Source organism: Danio rerio, chromosome 15, assembly GCF_049306965.1.
Source record: "Danio rerio strain Tuebingen ecotype United States chromosome 15, GRCz12tu, whole genome shotgun sequence".
Lineage (NCBI taxonomy): Eukaryota > Metazoa > Chordata > Actinopteri > Cypriniformes > Danionidae > Danio > Danio rerio.
Genome location: NC_133190.1, coordinates 32,504,027 through 32,517,604, shown reverse-complemented (window position 1 = coordinate 32,517,604; position 13,578 = coordinate 32,504,027). Strand labels below are relative to the sequence as shown.

The window sequence follows — 13,578 nt, the reverse complement described above, 5'->3', positions numbered from 1 at the left end:
ATGATGCCAATAATTGTTTTTTTTTTTTTTTTTTTTTGACATCACCAATTATTCTTAATTTTGGCTTCAGTTATACTGGGTACTGGGGGGTTAAGATATGGTGGGATTGTATTAATATATAATACCCAGGGCTTGACGTTAACTTTTTTTGATCACCAGCCACTAGATTTCCAACATTACTAGCCACTTGCCATTTTTTCCAGCCACAATTTTATTGTTGGAAAAAATAGATTTTATATGCATAAATATGACTTTAACATGCTAAAATTACTTGATTTAGATTTTGTGTTAAGTCCACTTTTTGTTTCATGTATGACCTTGCTCATTGTGCATTATTAAATGGGTTGTGGTTTCATAGTGTCACACTGCAATTAGTTTTTATTTCACTTAACTTTTCAGGGCTCAAAATTAAGGATTCAATCATTTAATTTATCTCTGACCACAGCCAAAGTAAATTATTGTTTCTTAGTCATACATTTTAAAAAATGTGTCAAAGCAAGCAAAATATAGCTGTATTCAAACACCTCTCGTTCAACAACTTTTCTTAAAAAAAAAAAAAAAAACATTTTAAAAATGATTATTGTCATGTACTAAAAACAATGGATAGTCTGTGTCCTGGCTAAAGTTCTCAGATCACCAATTACAGTTTTTCCCTGTTGTTTACACACATTTTCTGAAAGCAGGTCTCATATTGTCAGAACTCTACACACAAATCACAAAACACACACACACACACACACACACACACACACACACACACACACACAAACATTGGGCAAATCCATTAAATTCTCCTGCAAAATCAAGCCTTGCATTCAAAACAATGTAATTTCTACTTCAAATGGGGTTTTGTTTTCAAATGACACACACAAGCCATCACATGAATAGACATTTAGAAGAACAGTTGAACACTGATGTGCTTAATGTAAAACTCTTTGACCCCTTCTTCTCCATTCATCATAATGACTTACTATAAGGCTTTTATTCAGTGTTACACTTACTACAGACAGTACATAGACCTACATAAGTGCATTGTAAAATATTTCAGAATACTGTTTTTATACAAAACACACAAATACATGCTACTAAAATTTTTTTACTGTATTTTTTGCCATAAAAACAGTGTACACAATGTTCATCCCAACTAACACAAAGTTGCACATAACGTGGTCTACATATGCCATCAACAGAAGTATTTACTGAATAGTTACAGTAAAAAAAAAAAAAAAAAAGTGGATTTCGGTCATACACTTTCCATCCCCAGGCAGAATTTTTTTTTTACTGTAATAGGATTAAGGAATGGAGAATATGAGATGAGCTCTGATTTCTAAATTGCATTTATGTGTGACAGGTGTTTACCTATGTGATGAGTTAGTATGCAAAGTAGAGCAACTGACTTTATAATTCTGAATGACAGTGTGTTCTTTGTGAAAACGAGACATTTTCTGCATGAAAATTGTGCCAAATGCAGAGAATTGTGTGTAAAGTAAAAAAAAAAAAAAAAGTGTTTTAAACCTGCAATTTGAGTGTAAAGCAGGAATTGTGCATGTAGTTTAGCAGAATTGGTTCAGGGATTGGTGCATCAGTTATTTGTTGTAGTCATTGTTTCTGAAGTACAAGTAATTGTGTGTAAACAATTGGAAAAAACTGTAACTAAATGGGAAGTTAATCTCCTAATAAAGCAATCTTTTTGTAAAAAAAAAATATATATATATATAATTAAACCATATTAACAGAAATAATTTTAAGCAAAAGAAAGCATGTGAAAAACACACCATGTGGGAAAATGAAAGGATGGTCGCATTAATGTTGTGAAAGTGTCTGTGGGGTCCATAAGAACTTTTGATAATACTGGGATTTCAGTTCTGTTTCAGATGATTTGACGTGAAGATGTTGAACGTAGCAGATCTGAAATACATTTTACTCACGGAGAGAACATTCAAGTAGTCCAAGATTTTCTGGTAAACAACTCTCTTTATTAGGACACTTCGCTATTATGGCATGTCGCGTCTCAGTAAACACTCGCTCCACCTTTACTTAGCTCAGCTGATCTTCTTCCTCCAACCCACACAGCCAACCACAGAACACCTCTTCCTTTCTCGCTCCCTGGGTCCCTATATTGATCCATTTATATATATATATATATATATATATATATATATATATATATATATATATATATATATATTTTTTTTTTTTTTTTTAATAATTGAGGCATTTCCATATGAGGACTCAGAAGTTGGGTGGTAATGTGGTTGTTAAACCTGGCATCAGCACACTGTTGTAATCTGTTCAAACTCAAAGAATGGTGAAGGTGAAAGCAACCGCTGCTGCTAACAAAATAAATAAAAATAAAAAAATCTGGAGCTTCTGAAAGACGGAGGGCTATGGGTGCACGAGCATCACCTTTTGTCAAGTCTATTTTAAAGAAACATGATCGAACCAGTTGCGTTTCCAAGCTTCGTGGAAGGAGCGCACACACTTTTTAAACAGTCCCGCGCATCACCTTTGCTTGCGCAAGTTATCATCCTTTCATACGGTATTTACCTGCTTTCTTTTGCTCGTGCGAACAGTTATTTTTACCATTTATGCTGCTTCTCAATTCTAAGATCACGTTTGCATTGGGCCATCTTTATTGTCTGCTTTTAAGAAAACTACAATTTGAACATTATTTCCAATCAGCCAAAGTGGCTAGCGAGAGTGACCGTATTACCTTCCATAACTGAAATTTACCCGCATTTGGCGGGTGTTAATGTCAAGCCCTGAGAATACCTCATAGGTTTAAAACTAATCTGGCTAGCCTGACCAGACATCTTGTTTTCCCAGTATTTCAGCTGTATGTTTTAGGAATCTTACTTTTCTCAGACTCTTCAGTATTAAAAACAGGCTAGTTAGCAAGAAAAAAAAATAGAGTATTGTTTTGCTGAAAATATGCACTCATATATTAATAATATAGCATCTGGTCACCCTGCATCTGTCTGATAAGCTTAAAGACAGGAGCTGAACCTTCGCTATGTTGACTGGGCATCAGCTCAGTGAGTCATGCTGAGGCTGGTTATGAGTTGTTCGTTTATCTCACTAGCTCACTCATATATGATATATGATCAAACAATGGCAAATATCACCAATATTTCATCAGTGCTAAGCACACATATAGCTGAGTTTGTGCTTACCGGCATCACAGAGATGGGAATCAGTACCTCACAGATGGTGAGAGGATTCCAAAGAAAGTAATATTGATTTCCTCTGCGAGACTCCCACAGGTCGCTTCATTTTCACACTTCATCTTCCATCTGCAGCCTGATGTAATATCATATGCTCATCAACAGGCCTCGGTCTCATACACTGAAATCAAGGGAAGAAATAAACATCAACCTCTGACCTTGGAAAATGTAACTTCGAGCAGTTCAATAGGTGATTGTTATATTTTCTGCAGTATATGCAGTGGGGGTAATAAATGTTCAACACATCATCATTTTTCTCAGAAAATATATTTCTAAAGATATATTAGAAATATATAAGGCAGCTTGAAGACAACACCCATGTGGAGAATGAAGTCACATGTATTGCTCAGATGTGAGTTTTTTCACAGACCAACAGAGTGTAAAAACTCTTGATGGTTCTGTGGGTCTCGTCTATTCAAACTGGTCATTATCTTGTATTTACTGCTGGATTTAAGTCAGGTGATTGCCTGCGCGATTCTACAGCTTGATTTTCTTTCTCTGAAACTATTTCAGAGTTTCCTTGGCTGTGTTTTGGATCACTGTCTTGCTGAAATATCCACTCTTGTTTCATCTTCATCATCCTGATAATGTACTGTAGATGTTGGACTGAAGCAGCAAGTATTCATTTACAATGAAAAAGAGCAAAGGGTTGCTGAATAACTACTGAGAGATTTCAGCTGCCGTCTGGGCTTTCACTGCCTTTCTAGACCTTCCTTTCTTCATGTGTTGAATACTTTCCCCCCGTGTCATTTCCTTTTTTTACACATAACTTAATTTTTAAACTAATTAATACTGTTGTCTTTTCATAAAAGTATTTGTTTGGTTGTTATTAACATCTGGTGAAAATTTCAAGTCAAGATCACCTTTAGAAATATGCTTTCTGAGAAAAATGGTGACGTGTTTTGCAGATTGCAATAAAACCAGCAATGCAAAACTATTTACAGAAGCCACATTTGATGTTCTAACACAATATTACTGCGCAATTAATATTCTCAGAATGTTTAAGGTCTTACAACTGGATAAATTGAGCTGGAAGTTTGATGGAACTGTTGATGGAATGTTTTGATGGAACTGCAGTTCATTTCATATGTTCACATTATAATTCTAAGTTGACGACTTTTCAGTGCATTCAGGTGATTTAACAATATTTTCTGTTCAGAACTGTAATGGGCACCACCTTGACAATGAAAAGAAAAATTATTAATTTAGTGTTTTTTAAGGCCACATCTTGTGACATCATGACCTATCTTTTTTTTTTTTTTTAATTCATATTTCTTTGGGGCATGTTGCAGTCATATTTGTGCAGAACCATATAGAGATCATTTTAAATGGACAGTTTGCTCCCAGTCCACTCGTATGGTGCACAAAGACGTTTTAATAAGAAACTCTTTCTTGTCCATATTGGCAATTTTATGTGTTTTGGAAAAATGATCTCTGTCCACACTATGGAGCATAAGAAAATGAAATGTGACCATTCACTTACACTGAGCACATGAATAATTTGCCAATACATGCATGCAGTACATGCTGTCTACTGGTTGCCTAATGGTCATGAGAGGGTGTGGTCAGCCTTGGCTTCTCTCAGTAGCGAACAATCACACGGGTGTGATTAGAACTCTCAGTGTGTCATGCAATCAGCTGCTAAATTCAAATCTGCTTTTCAGCAAGGCTGGCACTGAGCTATAAAAAGACATGAAGAGCTTGAGGTAAATGACTTATTAGTGTTTTCAATCACATACAATCACATGCACTTTAGTACTAGCAAAACAACCATTTATTTTTCACAAAACACACTACTGTTGTCTGTGAAAATGGCCAAATTAATAATATTAAACTTATTCTGATTAAATAAGTTATTCACACTGGCAAAAAAAAAAAAAAAAACTAATTTGAGCACCAATCCTCACAGTGTGAATGTAACCCGATCTGAAAGTGATCATAAATTATGACTTTAATATCACTCTCTCTCTCTAGTCAAATATTGAATTTAGGCTGTTTATTAACATCAAAGTGTGTTCTTAAAGAAATACTACACCACAAAATGGATACATGTTCACTTTTTACAAACCCCCAAGTTGTTCTAAAACTGCTATAACGATTGCTTTGCTAAACAACATTCCTGTTAGCATATGTTGATTTGAAAGGTTGTGTGAGTCACCTGTGACCTCTGTTCACAGAAGCTCAGAAACCCACTTACACTCCGTACAGAACACATCAAAGTATCAAGGTAGTAAAATACTGAGCAAATGAAGATGAAATGGCTGAAATGACTCATGGCGTTCATCTCTTCTCTTTTGGATCTTGTGAATCTCTCAGCTCAGAGATATGTCCCGTGAGCGCTTTTACTAAAATGCTCTAAAATATTATGCCCCATTAGTGAGCATGAGTCTTATCAGATTGAAGAATGGCTGTATTTGCATGCATGGAAGTCAAATTCTGTGTAGGTGTGTCTGTGGGCATAGAAGTATGTTGTAGCAGTTTGGCACTCTGTTCACAATGGTTTGAGCCCCGGGGTCCACTTTACTTGAGAGCAGGATTCAGTAAAAACAACCTTGCTTGAGAGCAAAGTACATACGGCATAAAAACAAGGACTTGCAAATATACACACTTGAGTACAGCAAAACAACACACACTGAGAATGCAAAACATTATGCACATATTATGATAAATTAAACAGCTCCACAATGACCCTTAGATGTACATTTCCATTTTAGATGGTTACATTATTTTACATAAGTCATAATTCACTGGTAATCATCCACTCCAATGTGTTTACAAATGGACAGTACACTGTGTATGTTTTACTTTAAAAAAATCAAGGCAACTATTTGCATCAGCTTTTTGAGTATTTCAAACTCGTTTTTATTTTCATTCATTCATTCGTTCGTTCGTTCGTTCGTTCGTTTGTTCATTCATTCATTCATTCATTCATTCATTCATTTTCTTTTCAGCTTAGTCCCTTTATTAATTAATATTGCCCTTCCAGCTGCAATCCATCACTGGGAAACACCCATACACTCCCATTCACACACAATTTAGCCTACCCAATTCACTTATACCACATGTCTTTGGACTTGTGGGGGAAACCGGAGGTGCTCCTGCAAACTCCACACAGAAATGCCAAATGATCCAGCCAAGGCTCAAACCAGCAACCTTCTTGCTGTGTGGCAATTGTGCTACCCACTGCGCCACCAGGAAGCCCTCATTTTAATTTAATCTAGACTTTGCATGTTCTCAACTTGCACTTTCAAGTACACTGTTAACTATATATATTTTTTGAATTTGCAGTCACTTACTGGCAGCAGTTCACCAGTAACTTACTGTAACTGAATTACAGCAAAAAATTACATTCACAGCACCATTTATCTTGCTCTATATGTATTTTCAGTATTGTATATCAATACTGCAAAATACACAGTTATTTTGACATTGAAACTTTAAAATACAATAACATACTGCATATGTAACTGCTCCACTGTAAAATACAGTCCATATTACAGTCAAATACTGTGTAATTTACAAAAAAAGTTAACGGTGTAATATCAACTCAATTTTATCAATTTTAAACGTGTAGTTTTAAGTTCATCAAACCTTTTTTTAAGTAAAATGTATTTATCCAACCCAGGTGTCACAGTGGCGCAGTGGGTAGCACAATCTCCTCACAGCAAGAAGGTTGCTGGTTTGAGCCTCGGCTGGGTCAGTTGGCATTTCTGTGTAAAGTTTGCATGTTCTCCCTGTGTTCATGTGGGTTTTCTCCGGGTTCTTGGGATGGCTGTTGGGTAAGCTGTGTGTATGAGTGTGTATGAATGTTTCCCAGTGATGGGTTGCAGCTGGAAGGGCATCTACTGCGTAAAACATATGCTAAATAAGTTGGCGGTTCATTCCACTGTGGTGACCCTTAATAAGAGAACTAAGCCAAAAAGAGAATGAATGAATGAATTCCAATAATCCACAACCTACTTTAAGTTACTACTATTCAGTGAAACTTGTGCTTTAAGTAATTCAAACATAGTTTTATTATTTTTCTAGCTATATTAAGTTTTTAAAATCTTTTAAAACAGATGTTTAAAATGTTTTTATTATAATCATTGTTTTCACAGACATTCTTTCTTTATTTTTCTACAAGTATCAAACAATAAGCACAAAAACAGAATAAACAGATTTTAAAAATGAATTTATTCAAATTAAAAACTCTTTTAAAAAACAAATGTCACTCACTTGCCACAGTGAAATGAACCACCAATAATGACATATGTTTTATGTAGTGGATGCCCTTCCCGCTGCAACCCCCAGTGCTGGGAAACACCCATACACTATCTCATTCACAAACAAACAACAGATGTTACGTTTTAAAAAGAAACCAGCCTGATCTTTTGAGAAAGCGTAAATATTTTACATTTGGTCCCACTTTAAATTAAGTGGCCTTAACTAATAGGTACTTACACGGGAGCTAATAGTTTGTTACAATGTACTTATTGTGTAAATACATGTATTTAGTGTGTACTTATGCTTGATTAAATAAATGTATGTAATTACATCTGTAATTAACTTTTGTAATTACATTTGTAAATACACTGTTGACCATCCCTTACACCTTAACCCACCCTTAAACCTACCCATACCACCAAACCTGTCCATAACCCAACCTCTATCCCAACTCAAAAGCACCACAAGTGTTCTCAAATACATTATAAACACAGTAAGTACATTGTATTTATTTTTTGATGTAAGTACATAGTATACATAGTATACATAGTGTCATAATGACACTTAATATAAAGTGGGACCATTTTTTAAAAATGGCATAGTACCGAACCTCTAAACCCAATGGTCATTGGGGGATAAGTAAATCAAACTAATTTGAACAAATGAGATTGTAAAATTTCATAAAAATTAGCCACTAAATCAAAAAGTTATGAATTGCCGTCAGATATTGCTGGAGGAAACAGACATCTAGTATGTGCAAGATCAGTTGAGAAGATCCATTAATTTGTATTATTTTAACTTTATGTTTAGGTAATAAAGACCAAACTCTTTCAGACACGAATGCACAAATAAAAAAGGGGTCCACAAGCAGATGTTTTACACAGTGGACTTAAACAGCTCACTATTTTAAAATGTATTTAGCTCACAAACAAGTGACAGTCGTGACTAAACGATGATTTTCATTTACAATAATAAATGCTAAATTATGCCATTAGTAACTTACTCAAGTTCTGAGGATCTTTCTTTCCTGAGTTCATTTTGAGTCAGTCTTCTGAATTCAGTAAATGGGCACTAAGTCTAATTTATTCATTTAAATCTATGAATTGTTGACTGGAGACATGCTCTGACCAGACCATTAGAATCTGTGAATTGTTAACTCAGAAATAGAGGTACAAAACCTGTCCCTGTAGTGGTACTTTTTCATAAGGTACGCTTTTGTACCATGAAGGTACTATGAGGTACACGTTTGTACTTTTTGAGATACAAATATACATTTTTTAGGGGGAAATATATAAGTAAGAATTATTAGCCCTCTTGAATTTTTAGCCTCCTGTGTGTGTATGATATATATTCATTCATTCATTTTCTTATCGACTTAGTCCCATTATAAATCCGTGGTCGCCACAACGGAATGAACCACCAACTAATCCAGTATGTTTTTACGTAGCGGATGCCCTTCCAGCCGCAACCCATCCCTGCGAAACATCCACACACACTCATACACTACAGACAATTTAGCCTACACAATTCAACTGTACCGCATGTCTTTGGACTGTGGGGGAAACAAGAGCACCCGGAGGAAACCCACAAGAACGCAGGGAGAACATGAAAACTCCACACAGAAACACCAACTGAACCAAGGTTCGAACTAGCGACCTTCTTGCTGTGAGGCGACAGCACTACCTACTGCGCCACTAGTTTCTCGAAGACATGTAAATGAGTTCACTGTACTCATAATGGTCCCCACAGTCACCAGAACTCAATCCAGTAGAGCACCTTTGGGATGTGGTGGAACAGCCGACAAATCTGCAGCAACTGCGTAATGCTATTATTTCAATATGGACCAAAATCTCTGAGGAATATTTCCAGTACCTTGTTGAATCTCTGCCACGAAGGATTAAGGCAGCTCTGAAGTCAAAATTGAGCTCAACCCAGGACTAGTAAGGTGTACCTAATAAAGTGGCCGGTGAGTGTGTACATATACACTTGCATAATAACTCACACACACTTCATATTTAAAGGAAAACAGTAAGGGGAAAACTGTAAATAAATCAAAAGTTATGGGTGCTCAGATATAAAAACCCACAGCGGCTGCATATGTTTTAAGACTCTCCCACCTCTTCATCGCCAGCCATAAACACACAGTCCATTGCCATCTGCATCTTGAATTCACTTTGGCTCTCAGGCTTCAGTATTAATTCAGTGTGTCTTCATTCAGGGTTCGGAGGTCTTCAGGCTGACTCGGCAGCGCAGAGGATTATATTGCACTCACTATGCATTTTACATGACTGGACACAGCATATGATATTAGATGATGATTGTGGTGTAAATGAGATCAGGTGTAGCCAGAGGACTCACAGGTTGTTTCTAGCTCAGTATCAGATGAGGAGGAGCTGATTGCTTTGGGCTGCTGTAAACTCACACTTCGGTGGTTGTTGTAAACTACATGAGCCTGTGAAACTGCTTGTGAGAGCATGGTTGGAGTCTGGACACTTTCGGCTCTCATGCTGAAATACCAATTTTTATTTTTTTCGTCAAATCTTCAAAGACATCAAGGCCAGTTGGTGGTTCATTCCACTGTGGGGACCCTAATAAATGCAGGGCGTGAGCTGAAAGAATAAGAATTTATATATACAGTTAAATTCAAAATTATTAGGCCTTCTGTGATTTTTTTATTTCCTTTTTTAAATATTTCCAAATTATTTTTAACAGAGCAAGACATTTTTCACAGTATTTCCTGTAATTTTTTTTTCAGGAGAAAGTCCAGCTAGAATAAAAGCTTTTTAAGGTCAATATCAATGCCCTCTAAAGGAATAATTGTTTAAGATTGGCTCCTGAACAAACTGTTATGTTTAGAAATAATGATAAAAAAATCTTCTTTTCATAAAACAAAAGTAGGAGAAAACTATACACACACACACACACATTTATTACAGGGGTTATAATATTTTAAGACTTTAAATATGTATTTATTTGAAAGAGAACTCACTTCATAAATAGTAAATTTATATTAAAAAGTCTGACTATATAATACAAATTATTTGTGTTGCAACAAATATTTTAACTTTTTATAAACTCAATGCAACCTAATTGCAATTAAAATATTTAATAAAAAGTTTTCAAATTATTGAATTGAATGGATTTTATTGGATATCATTAATAACCATTTTGAATGCTGTTTATTTCTTTTCAGCTTTAGTTGCATTTTAGTTAAATTTTTAGTCAGTTTTTAAAAGCATTTTATTAATTCTATTATTAATAACTTATTAGTATCATTTAGTTTACTAATGTGCTATTTAGTAAAATTATATAACTTTTACGTTTTTAGTTAACTATAAATAAGACAATTTTTTTTAAAATATCAACTCAGGCTCATTCTGATTATGTACCCCTTAAACATATCTGGAAAGAGCAAAATACATCCCAGGAGCTACTCTTTTCAGTTTTTGTTTTCACGAATCCTCCAGAGATTGCTGTCGACTGACTGACTGACTGACCACCGACCGATCCCCACCACCCCCTTCCCTAAACCCAACCAATAGTGATTTAAAAAGCACAGATTGACCTGTTCACCCACTTCCCTAAACCCAACTGCAGAGTTTTAAAAAGCAATCCAGAAAAGCCCCCTGAATGTTTGCTACGTTTTCAGATTTTACCACATTCTCACCCTGTTGTTTACTTGTTTATTTTATTTTTAAGCTTTTGTTTTGGTCTTAACTGGTCAGCTGGTAAGTGTGAATCACAAAAATGAACTCTGTCATAATGCCCCATAGCATTTGTTTTAAAGATGAAATGCGGCCACACATAGTCCTGGCTACATAATTCACAATCTCCAGAAATGTATATAGGGCTACGTTTTCAGAATGAACCTATGTTGCAAAATATACATAGTCAGCTCGTCTCAAAAATCTTAGGAGGCACAATTGAGTTTGAATGGGCAGGAAGCCTTATAGCAGTGCAGAAATTACACTCTTCACCTTTAAGCAAGGTCAGAGAAAATGCTGCATTAATATTCAATGCTGAAAAGTTGAGGGAGGATAGCAGACTGTTCGGAAACTTCACCTTAGATAAAAACGTCTGCAGTAGACGTCTGCTTGGCCTTCATGTTAGCCCCTTGTGGTCAGGGGAAAAAAAAAACTCTCAACCTTCCTTGTCTTTGCCAGTCATAAATATCCAGCTGAAATGTGAGTCATTGAATTGTTCATAACCAATGAAGGCCATGAAAACACAGCTGAAATATGCATCACTCAAGTAGAATGTAATGATATAAAACAAAAAAAGAACATCAATGCTGCTGAACCAGACCTTCTGTAAAAGCAACAATACAAGATAATTAATCATATTTCAATTCAACAAATAATTATAATAAATGAAGCACATGCGACGACATCTCTTATGAGGCAAAACGAGCCCCCTTGCTTTCTGTTCAAGTTGCCAATTTCATACAGAGGGTCTTGCTTTGTGACATTTACAAATCTATTCCAAAAAGGTCACCTTCTTATTAGAGCCTTTTATTAACACTGGAGAAGAATGGCACCGGAAATGTCACACCTTTTATCTACAATTTTATCTATTATTCAAAGCAGCTTTTTGCTGCTGGCACTCAAACCGGAATGGTTATGTGAAAGTGTGTGTTTGTTTACGTATTCTTTGAAGAAAGTTTGGCCCCAGAAGCAAGCCAAATCTGATAAAAGCACCTCTTAAGGGCCTCCTCGTGTGGAAGAACATGCTAAATAATCCCTCAATAAATAAATAAAGGTACAAAATATTCTGTGTAAGTGTTAGTTTGGTATGTAAGGGATAAAAATGGAATTAGATGTATTATTCATAAGTAAAACAGTTATATTTAAAAATAAACTTTTTATTTTTTTGGTCAGTCATTATTGCATATTTGAGTCTTTAGTGACGCCAGATTTTTAGTGAGCTTTATGTTTAATTGTAGAAATAGCATGAAACTCTCCTAATATTTTGACAAACAATTATTAAAAAATGTATTGTCATCTTTTAGAATGAGTCTGGTTTGAGTAGATTATTTTATTATCACTGTCATTTATGTCAAACATAACCCAGAATTATAATTTCCAATATAACATTGATTACTGATAGCAGATTCGCCACAATGCATGCCATTCAGCCCATTTTATGTTTTGCTGATTATACACTCTTAAAATGTTGCTGCGTGTTCAAACTTATTATTTAATATGAGCTGAAACAGTACAGTTCTTAATTTTTGAGGGACAACTTAATAGCTTTATGTTTAAATAATGTTTAAAAAAAACAAAAAACAATTAAGTTGACTAATCGATTTGTGTTTGAAGGAATTGTGTGTAAACCAGCAATTCTTTAACAGTGTATTCTTATGTTTGATATCTGTGGTAAATATGAGTGAAACATCATTTCATTATTGTATATCAGACATGTTTGCCTTCAAATAAATCTGAATTGCACTTATTGAGTCATGAGATATTTAATTATTATGTGTAAAAATTTACTTGCTCTATTATATACTTCAGGGTGGTATAGCGACCTTAAACATTTGACAAAGGTTAATTAAAAAAATATATTTGATTTGATATTACTTTTTTTTCTAGCAATATTGTTTAGATAAACTGTGTAAAAAAAAAGTTGATGTCTTTAATAAATTGAATGAGGGAAGAGGAGTACATTCATAATTAAATTCAGTTCAATTTGTATAATGCTTTTTACAATAATTGTTTAAAAGCAGCTTTACAAAAGATGCACATTATTGCATTAGGTAACACTGTCAAATAATGGTCCATTAGTTAATGTATTTGGCGATTCATTCCGCTGTGGCGACCCCGGATTAATAAAGGAACTAAGCCGACAAAAAAATGAGTGAGTTAATGTATTTACTAACATGATTAACAATTAATCATACATTTATTATATATTTCTCAACAGTAGTGAACATCATTTAAGTTAAATAACATTAGTTTGTTAACAGTGTAATAGTTAATGTGAACAAGCATGAATTTGGATGTTAATAATGCATTTGTTTGAACTATGATTAATATTAGTTACTATAACTTTAATTAATCTATAACTAATTACTAATATATTTATCAGTTAAAGTTATTATATATAAATGTAGTTAACTTGCAGTTATATGGTGACATTTAAATGTGAT

General features: G+C 34.6%; 1 protein-coding gene across 1 annotated transcript in view; it reads right to left on the bottom strand.

Annotated features, from left to right (window-relative positions):
• LOC141377865 (uncharacterized) overlaps nucleotides 1–13,578 on the bottom strand; it is a 77,234-nt gene that overhangs the window by 25,578 nt on the left and 38,078 nt on the right. Inside the window, exon 4 of the mRNA XM_073923795.1 lies at nucleotides 3,174–3,345. The gene's annotated coding sequence lies outside the window, so the exon portion shown is untranslated. The remainder of the gene's footprint in view (nucleotides 1–3,173; nucleotides 3,346–13,578) is intronic.